Here is an 11,275-nt window from a genome sequence, read left to right as displayed (position 1 = left end):
TCTCTCTCTCCCCTTACTCTTTCTCTCCTCCCCAATAACAAAGACATTCGGTGACACATTTACAAATAATCATGGCTTACAGTCAAGGCTCTTCTGATTCTCCCAGAAAGGAAAAGGCTGACTCACCCAACAAGGCATAGAAAAGATGGAAGAGAATCTTGGATTCTGTGTCCTCAAGTTTCTGACGCTGAGGATCAAAAGGAGGAGATAGTGAGCTGGGTCCCATCCTCCACTGAGAGCAAGCAGCACTAGGTTCAGAGAAAGCGAGTCCTAACTAGGCATCCCCTGTGTCCTGTCCACTGCTCTTTCTTCTGTGGGCCCAGGAGGATAGCATTTGACTCCATGTGACAATGAAGGTATAGCCACCTCTATGTGTGGAGGGAGAATGTGACAATCCAATCCCAGGCTGGCAGTGGAATGCTTGCCCGTCTTTATTGACTAATTCTCCAGCTTATAAACTCCAGCTAGTCCAAGTCTCACAAGGACTAGATGAACTTTATAGGAACGCAGGCATGAACTGTGAGGTTTACGGGAAAACAAAGGACTCGCCTTTATGGCATCCAGGTTTTATTTCTTTAACATGGACATAAATAACACGTACTGCCCCCACAAGAAGACGAGGAAGCAGGAGAAGGTGAGAGGATCCAGGAGGGCGACGCTCCAGGCCTGCACATGCTCATCTCCGATTTGTGATGGAGCTGTTGGAGACAGGACAAAGAAACCCATGTGTCTTCTCACGGGAACACTCTGGCTATATGATCCTCACTGTCCTGATTTTCTGAAGTCCTCATGGGGGATTTTAAAGCAAGGAAAAGAAATATCTAGAAAGTCTAGATCAAAGCATTATTCATCAGCTCCCATGATCCGGCTCCCACAACGGCTCATAGCCCATTCAGGGATGTCCTGGGGTTAGGTGATTCTGGAGTACTTCTAGACCCCAAGGTCAGAGATAACACACTGGGTCCTTGGGGCTGGCCCTGGCAGAAATATTTACACCATGGTAAGGGGCTGATGGTGCTGCTCCAGCTGGTTTCTCCTAGAGCCAACTGTTAGTCTACCACTGCCCATTGCAGCATGCCCTCCATCTCTAGCAAGAGAGGAGCCATGTGTTTTCACACAACGGTGAGCAGTCAGAATATCCTGTTAGAGCCTGAGTCTGAAAAGGAAGCTGCTTTTGACTCCTGTTTTGGGTTTGAGCAAGCACTGTCAAGTGAGCAGATTTGAGCTCCTACAGTATAATGTCTCGCATTGTCTCTTTAAAGCCTGGAGCCTCTTCAACACGCTGGGACCTCAGACTTGAAGGTAACAATGTAGTCCATTGTTGAAGTTCTACAAGTCAAAGGCTCCTGGGGCTTCACCAACAAAGATGGTTTGCCAAGGGAAACTTCTAGCAGACCTGTAAGTCAGCTCCTGAGAGAAAAGCTTATGGGAGAGAGTGTTTATGTCCTCATGGGTCTAGAAGGTTCAGTCCACAGTTGCTTGGTCCCAAGTCCTTCACTAGGACATTGCTTATCAGAGATTCTTCTTCCTCTCATGGAAGACAGGAAGCATTAGAAGATGACTAAAGGTGTGACCCAGTGACCTACTTTCTGCAGTGAGGCTCCATCTTCTTAAATGTATAGAGCCTCCAAAGAATGAGGGAGCACCAATGGCTTGTGACCAAGCATTCAAAATGTGAGTCTATAGAAGATATCACATGTTCAAACACCAAGAACATTCAGGACAGTGCTCCTTGCTGGAGCAGGCCACACCCTCCATAGCAAAACTGGAAGAAGCACTTTAGATCACTTCTACATACAGATCAATCAGACGGATCAACGGTGGGGAAGACAGAGAAGTGCCTGAGAATGTTGCTATTAGCAGATCTAGGGTGTGTCTTTCTAACCATCAAAGTCGTCACCAGTCTCTCCAGAGTCTTAAGACTGAGGTTTGCTTTGGTAAGCTATCAGCAGAATTGCAATCGCTAAGTCAATCAAAGATCATTGAATGGGGAGCTGAAATGAACACACGGAAGCAATATTGTATCCCCTATTGCTTACTCAAGGACATACTAAGAAGAAACACAAAATAAAATCGTTTAAACACTTAGCCACCTGAGTGTTTGGGGGATGGACTGAAAAACTTCATGACGTTTGCATGGCTGTTTCTAACAGATTGATGAAAAGGGAACAAAAAATGAGTTAGATCATGTCTCCTTCTGTACAGAACCCCATCTTTCTTACACACACACACACACACACACACACACACTCACATACACTCACACATGGACACACACTCACATACACTCACAAATACACAGACACACACTCACACTCACACTTACACACTTAGATACACACTCACATACTTAGACACACACTTATACACTCACACACAGACACACACTCACATACACTCACAAATACACAGACACACACTCACACTCACACACACACTTAGACACACACTCACACACTTAGATACACACTCACATACTTAGACACACACACATTCACACACAGACACACACTCACACATACTCATACACAGACATACTCTCACACACTCACACACACATACACACATTTACATACACACAGCACTTCTCTAAATGATCAAATCACTATGTTTTTTTTAAGAAAAAATAATTCGAGAGATCTTTAGAAGGCATTTCTTAGAATTTTTCTATGATAAGAGGTAGTAGAGACAATGTGTAATGCACATATGGCTAGTGGAATTACAGATTTCCTTTCTTTATTGAGACAATGAGATGAAGAACCTGACAATAGACCCCTGTGACAGTAGACCCGTGTAACAGTAGACCCCTGTAATAGTAGGCCATTGTGGAAGCACATTGATCAGCTGACATTTAATATTTCTGTCCCCTCCTTCAAATTCACAGCTTAGAATACCACACCCCCAGGGTAATGGTCTCTGGAAAGCATTAGAGGGCTTTGTTCCAACGGATGAGGTTAGCACACTCATCACAGATGCTCTGGAGGCTCACATGTTTGAATGCTCAACCCCCAGTTGGTGGAACAGTTTGAGAAGGATTAGGAGGTGTGGCCTTATTGGAGGAGGTGTGTCATTGAGGGTGTGTTTTGAGGTTTCAAAATCCAGCGCTAGGCCTAACTCTTGTCTTCTCTGTCCCCAACATGTAGATCAGAAGTAAGCTCTCCAGAACCATACTTGCCTGCCTATTGGCATGATCCTCGCCATTATGGTTATGAACTCACCCTCTGAACTGTAAGCCTGCACTAAATGCTTTGTTTTACAAGACACCTTGGTTATGTCATCTCTTCCCAGCCACAGAACAGTAATTAAGGACATGCTGAGATGGTGAAGTCCCAAAACCAAGTGCCAGCTCTCATCAAATGGCAAAGCTGCTGGTCCCTTGATCTTACACACCCGGCCTCTGTAGCTGTAAGAAATAAATATCTGTTACTTGTAAGACATGCTGTTTGTGGTGTTTTGTTACAGCCTCTAGAAGAGACTCAGACATTCATATGTGTACTAAATGAATAGAGGTCTGGTAAAATGGCTCAGCAGGTAAAGGGCCCAGCACTTAGTAGCCTGACCTTGTATCACTGGGCCCCACAAACATGGTGGAAGGAGAAAAGAGACTCCTGCAAGTTCTCTTCGACCCACACACACACACACACACCCCTGCAGTACATGTACACGCCCATTCACACCCACCCAAACACGTGCACCCCCCCACAACACACGCATACGCCCTCAGAATAAATAACTGCCAATGAAGGGAATTGAGGCAAATCGGGAATCAGTCATCCTCTTGCTTCTTGTCCTTGTGTTCTTTGATCTCCCTTTTCTTCTAATAACAACATTATTAATTGTTCCATTCCCCAGTCCACTAACCACAAATCATAGATCTACCAGAACTCTCTCTTGGAGAGCTAACAAGCAGACAGAAGCCATGCCTACCCACACTACCAAAGGCCAAATTTAATAGTGGGCCTCTCCAGTGACGAGGCTCTCTGAGGCAAGAGGGGGAGACTCTGAAAGAGCCTTTCCTCTCTGCCCCACCCTTCTCCTTCCCAGTCCACGTTCTGAATCCATATCTTCACATCCATCTTTAAACACAGCCATTGGTCTCATCATCGGACCGAGCCTAGGCAGAGGGTCAGCTTTGCAGTTAGGGTCCAGGCGGTCCCAGGATTATAAAAAGAATTCTGCGGCTTGGTTCTGCTGGGGCGATATTGCTCAACAATTCGAGTAATCTTGTTACAAGCAATTGTGCTAAACGCATGTGCAGGAAGAAAATCACCCTGAACAGCAGCAACCAGAAAACAACATGGAAAGATTCACAAGTGGTCAAAACCCATGAGGAAATCTGGGTAGTAAAAGGCGCTGGCGTGTGTGTGTGTGCGCGTGTGTGTGTGTGTGTGAGAGAGAGAGAGACAGACAGAGACAGAGAGAGAGAGACAGAGACAAACAGAGACAGACAGAGAGACAGACAGAGACAGAGAGAGAGAGAAACAGACAGAGACAGAGACAGAGAGACAGAGACAAACAGAGACAGAGAGAGAGAGAGAGAGAGAGAAACAGACAGAGACAGAGACAGAGAGACAGAGACAAACAGAGACAGAGAGAGAGAGAGAGAGAGAGAGAGAGAGAGAGAGAGAGAGAGAGAGAGAGAGAGAATGAACAGAGAACATTCGTGAACAAGCTCTACGGGATGTCTGAAGCTGCATCTTCCTTGTGTATCTCATAGGCTTCTTGGCCGTGTCAGGACAGAGTCGTTGGTGATGGTCAACTCAGATCTCGCCTAGACTCGGGGCAAAGCCACGCTCAGCTTGACGGACTGGGATACTGTATATTTATTTATTAGCTAGGCTTTTGCCAGACAAGACCTGGCAGATAGCCACTTGCGAGCCCTTGGCTGTTTTGGTGTGGTCCCGGTTTGCCTTGGCAGTCTGGGACGCTATTTCATTCCTCCTGTGGTTGGGATTAAGTCTATCAAAACTTCGAGATTTCTTACAGTGCCAGGCGTGCAGATGAAGAGTCAGGCCTCGGCAATGGTCTTCTCTCCCCCGCGTCCAATGCAAAGGAAAATAAAAAAAATTTTTTTAAAGGTTTCTTATTTTTATTTTTAAATGTGTATACCTGGAACCAACTTCAAACACTTTTCGGAAGGAGGGTTTTTCCTGCTGGACTTGCGTTTAAACCTGAAACCCTGCCTGGGTTTTCCATTTCCTCTCCAGAGCAGACATTGTCCGGGGGCCAGGAGAGGCTCAGTAGCAAACCACGGTTTGGGTGGAACCCAGTGAACAACGAAGGTCTCGGGACCTCAAGGTAACCTAAGACTTGCAAGAGACACGTGCTGGAAGCCGCTGCAGCAGCAGCTCCGAGGGTGATGGAAAAGTCCTCTGTGGGTTGTTTGTTCTATTTTCTAATTTGTGGGGCAATGTCCTTTACTCTGTCCGTCTTTCCCATCTGCGACTCATTATGGTTGGCTTCTTCCAGCGTGGCTTGAAAGGGGAAGACCCATGTTAGAACAAACTGCCTGAGACTGCCTGGACCCCTGCAGGGAAGGGGCAGCCCTTGGCTGAGGAAAACAGGCCTGATGTTAATTAAAGCCTGAACATGTTTTCCAACACAGCAGACTCTGGAAGGCTCCCTTCCACTGTGTGCAGCGCCATCTTTTGCAAACGGATTTTATTTTACTATTATTTTTTTTTGTCCTGGAGTGGTGGTGTTGTGTTCATGTTTGTTTGTTTAGAGACAGGCTCTCAAGTAGCCCAGGCTGGCTTTAAATGTATATTGTAGCCAAGGCTGACCCAGAACTCCTGACCCAAACAACCTTGTAAGCACCAAGACATGGGAGTATGTCCCTGCAACCAGAACATTTTCCTGTTTTGACCTTGACAGAAGCAAGGTCAAGTAAGTGGAAAAAGAAAAAGAAAGGGAGAAAATGGCGATTTTCCTTAGCACACCATGATGAATGGGTTCAATCTCTTGACAAATTTTGTTTTCTTTCTTCTTTTTCTAAAAATCAATTTATATACCTTTTCCCCCTCTCAATGACTGGAAGGATATTTCCACTCTTGTTTCATTTTCCCTCTTGCAAATTATTTTGTATTTAGCGTCTCAGTAGCAGGCTACTTAGCCTGGTCGATCTCTCTGACTCCATCCTGTGGGCCAGCATGGATTTTGCAATGGTTTAAATTCTCATCTGGGCTGCTGTGGGCTCAAGGCAAGAGAGGATGGCTCAGTGCTGGTTTGAGAATACCACATTGGTGGCAACTGCTTTCTGGGTCTTATTATTTCTTCTTCAGTTGTACATTTCTCAGTATTTGGTCTGGCTTATGTTTAAAAAAAAAGTAGCGATTTCCTTTTAAATGACGTAATTTAATGAAAGACCAAAGCTCCTCGAAGCTGACTTTAGCAAGGGGAGTTCCCAGTATTTATATGCCTGTTAACAGGAATATAAAAAGGACTTCAATTCCCCTACTAGGCAACTATAACTCGTCACTTTCTTATACATATTTTTCCTTCTTATCTACTTTTAATGCCCCCTCTCCTCCTCCTCACCCTCCTTCTTCCCCTCCTCCCTCCCTCTACCTCCCCTTCTTCTTCTTCTTCTTCTTCTTCTTCTTCTTCTTCTTCTTCTTCTTCTTCTTCTTCTTCTTCTTCTTCTTCTTCTTCTTCTTCTTCCTCTTCTTCTTTCTTCTTCTTCCTCTTCCTCCTCCTCTCCCTCCTCCTCCTCTCCCCTCCTCCTCCTCCTCCTCCTCCTCCTCCTTCCTCCTCCTCCTCCCCCTCTCCCTCCTCCTCCCCCCCTCCTCTTCCTCCTCCTCCCCCTCCTCCTCCTCCTCCTCCTCCTCCTCCTCCTCCTCCTCCTCCTCCTCCTCCTCTTCTTCTTCTTCTTCTTCTTCTTCTTCTTCTTCTTCTTCTTCTCCTTCTTCTTCTTCTTCTTCTTCAAATATTTTAAAAGTCTGTCAACGTGGTATTAATGGCAGCTGGCAAGAACAACCCTCTACTTTGTACGTTGGCATGATGGCTGATTATGAAATAGGATGGGACTCGAGCTTCGATGAAGAGACCACAGTGGGTTCCTAGGACAAAGGAGAGAGAGACTCCTTTGTCTTGGACAACGTCCAATAGAGGGGAGACTGACCATAGGTGATCGTCCGGGAAGAACCAATGATCTCCCCATGAGAAATACCTTGCTGCTGCTTAAGCTCCAACATAGAGAAGGAGAGGGAACCTGCAGGGCTCCTGATCCTGAAGCAATCGTAGGACTGGGCAGAATGTGAGCAGGGACCAGGGATAAAGCCCGGGGATGTCTTCCTGACAAGTCAAACTTATTCTTTACAACTGGGCCCTCTCTTTAGCTTCAAAGAAAGGAAAGGAGATCTTTGTGGTTATCCGTTGGCAAAGCATACACCTGTGTCTGTTTGACCAGGCTGATTGGGTTTGCATTTTCCTGCTGCTCTTGGTTAATGGCATGACATTGGGCAAGTCCGATGCCATCAACATGTGAATAAAACTTCAAATGGTAGCAATGAGTGTGCTCTTCTCTGGGTACTGAGGTGGGCACAGAGCAGATGGTCATAACCCTGAAGCCATGGCCGTGGGAAAGCAAGGCAGTGGGGTTAAGTAAGACCGTCTTTGGGCATTTAGTTGCTATGCCGCTACAGATCTATAGCATGTGACTTTCCCACATGGAGCTTGCCTCTGTTGTCTGATAGGTTGATGAGAATAACCACAGGTGGCCACAGGGACCAGATGAGATTAAAAGCCAGTCACATGGGCATGAATCCTGGCACATCTTGGGGGCCTTTAGATCACAGGAGTCTTCTCTCTGGTGCTGGGGATTGATGTTAAGTAAATACAGCTGTTCTGTTTTAGGCTCTTGAGAAAGTTTGGTACCAAAAGTGCTGAACATGATCCCAGAGTCCGGAAGAAGTAAAGTGCTGGAGACTTGTCGTGGAAAGTGACCACAAAAAATGTGCTAGACTGGGCAGCTCAGTAGGAGTCTAGCCATGCTCTCACGAGCCTGGGCAAGTTGCTTATAGGAACCAGTATCTCCATTAAAGTATCTCACTTAAAGAACTACTGCTTAGTTTTTCCTAAGATATCAGGCTGTATCCATCACACAGAGCCCCCACACTTGGGTGAATTAGTTAACCCAAGAGACCAACGCCCTAAGAAAAATGCCCTTTCTAAAATGGGACACTCTTCTCCCTTTGTTCTAGCTCCTTGCATGACTCCCTGTAGAATAAGTTGAGCACCCCGGAGTACCACAGCAGTGAGCTCTGGTGAACCAGCTCTCTCTGACTCCTTCAACTGCATGACCTGCTTCTCTTGTTAGGAGCTTTAACAAAGACCCTCTGCCACATTTTCAGGTTGTTCTCCAAGCTGACCACTGCCCTTTGATGCCATTCTGCCATTCATTCAACTGGAAAGCTGCTATTCACAGTCCAACTCCTAACTCAGAAACTACAGCCTCCTAGAAACTGATGAAAATTATGATCATTTTCAGAGGCTCTCAGAACCTGCCTGCTTTTCACTGACGGATTCAGGCTAGAGGCACATAGCTCAGTGAAGTGAGCAACTGCAGGGTTTTTGGCCTCTCAGGTGTGTGGCAACTGTTATTGTTATTTCAACATAAATTGATTTCATGTAGCTTTATGTAGTCATCTCTATTATCTATCTGTCTATTTATCTGTCTGTCTACTATCTAATCTCTTATCTATCTAATCTAACATCTATATATCCATCATCTATCTCTCTCTAATTTATCTATTATCTGTCTGTCTATCTAATCTATCATCTATCCAATCTATCACCTATCTGTCTATCTAATCTATCATCTATCTATCAATATTTATCTATTTATATCTAATGTAGCATCTACATATCTATCATCTGTCTCTATCTAATCTATGTATAATCTACCTGTCTATCTGTCATCTATCTATCATTTCTATATTTTCATCTTAAGAATTCTATTCCCCTGACTAATACGAGTATTCTTAAGGGTACAGGGGTTGACCCTAAAAGTTGTTAGAATGAAAACTAAGAAATAGGTATCCAGAGAACTGTAAAGAACTCTGGCCTTAAAACAGCTGATGAAAGAACAAATCCAACAGGACCAACTAGAAGATGGAATTAAGAAAACCATGATGTAGGATTGAAAATTCAACTAAAAGAAACCTGGAGAGCAGAGGAGGTGATCTCAGAAAGCAGACGGAAGAGTCACACACTCACTGCCGAGAAAACGTACAGACAGAACATTTCAAGGTACAAGAAAATCTCTTAGGGATAAAACACATAGCCCTCCATTTGAAATCCAGTCCTTCTTCAGGAATTGGGCACTATGTCAACATAGAACCAGGGCTTCAGTCCTGTTAGCTTCAAATCTCAAAATAAACACAACATTTTCTAGACACAGAAGAAAAGCATTCAAATTCACTGCGGGGCAGTAAACCTCTGAGTAGAGATCCTGAAAATTAGGAACCAGGCCAATGGCAACCTTGTCCTACTAAGAGACAAGGTATAAAATTCTACACATAAACAAAATGTAAAATAAATTAAATATATGTTCAGACATGTACAGTTTCTAAGTATGTATATCCGGTGGACTGATAACTTAGGAAGATTCTAGAATTTTCTCTCTAATGCAATAAGGTGCTAGGGCAATACCAGAGAAGATGGATGGGTAGCTACTAACAAGAGAAAAAAGAAGAGAGAAGAGACTCAGAGTAAGACGGAAGTCAAATGTTCTCAAGTCAAACTGGAGCAGTCAGCCCATGAGACTGAGAAACCAGGAGGGATTTCCAGTGGGTACCACGTGCCAATGTTTGGTGTGAGTCATCTTACGGTTGTTCAAAAATTAAGGAATTTTAAAAAAATGAATCAGCAGTGACTATATAGAAAAATTAAGCAAACCAATTAACAATAATAATTATTAACTCCAGGGGAAATAACTTCACCACCAGGAATGTTAATTATAGTGTGTTTCCAAGCTCAATGCACTATGGGGTTCAATATTTAACTTTTTCAAACACTTCTGACTTATGAAAAAAAGGAAAAGAAACTGTATTAAAGCTACATGGAAGGGGTGTGTGTGTGTGTGTGTGTGTGTGTGTGTGTGTGTGTGTGTGTGTGAAAAGACTAAATGAGCTTCATTCATGGAAGGAAATGATATTGAAAAAAATCAATATATGATTCTATTTCAAATATTTATTGATGTGTTTTTATTTGATGAGCCCGAGTGTGTGTACCTGAGCTCCACGTTGTGTGCAGGAGCCTCCAGAGGCCAGAAGTCAGTGTCAGATCTTCTGCAACTGGAGTCACAGGTGGTTGTAAGTCACCCAGTGTGGGTGCTGAGAGTTAAACCTGGGTCCCCTGCAGGAGTGACAAGCGCTCCTAACTACATTCTGCAGTACCACAAGACTGACCGGAAACTGAAAACAAATGTCAAAAACAGGTGTCACTTTGGCTTTCAGCGAGTAGGAATCTGGAGATGGACCAGAGAGATGAAAGAATATCCGCTTTATCATAATTATTGTAGCATCATTTGATTTTATACATAAATCACTTTTATTAAAAAAAAAAAAAAAACCTCAGCAATTCAAACAAGGAGATACCATGGTTGAACAGCATGGAGATTTGTCCCTTAATAGTCATAGGAGGTACCTAAATGGCCAGCCCATATTTGAAGATAAAACAAGAGCTTAATCTAAATAAATAGTTGGACATAGTCCAATGTCCTGGGAATCCTCTGAGATGGGGTCTACAATGATCAGACAGTGGCACCCTAGCTCCCACGAGGCTGTCAAAATCTAAAAACGAAAGGGTGGATACGTAACAGGAATGGCAGGGCCACCGCTATGTAGACACTGGGGATTATGCAGCTGCAAATGCATCTCCTGCAGGAGGACCTAATTGAGGACTACCTGAGACACCGAGGATTGCTGGCGCAGACAATGGCAGCCAATCAGGAACTGCTGCTTAGAAGAGATGCTCTCTTGGAACCAATGGGGCTTGGGAAGAGTAAAGGAGCTTGCAGCAGTGTTCCGATGAGCTTGCTGCAGAGTTTCTCCTCAGACTGTGTCATGGACTCTGTGCCACGTCACCTCCAACCCCTAAGGGCAGGTGGGGTCAGGTAGAGAGTAGTCAAAGGCACGGGCGACAAATAGTGATTTATTTCCATGCACTTGCATTGGCAAGTTAGACAATAGATCCATTATCGTGTGTAGCCCCAACATATCATACGTTACTGACCCCCACAAATGAAGCTGAGGTGGGCAGTGTGGGAACCCTG

Source organism: Rattus rattus, chromosome 7 (assembly GCF_011064425.1).
Source record: "Rattus rattus isolate New Zealand chromosome 7, Rrattus_CSIRO_v1, whole genome shotgun sequence".
NCBI lineage: Eukaryota > Metazoa > Chordata > Mammalia > Rodentia > Muridae > Rattus > Rattus rattus.
This window is presented reverse-complemented; position numbering follows the sequence as displayed.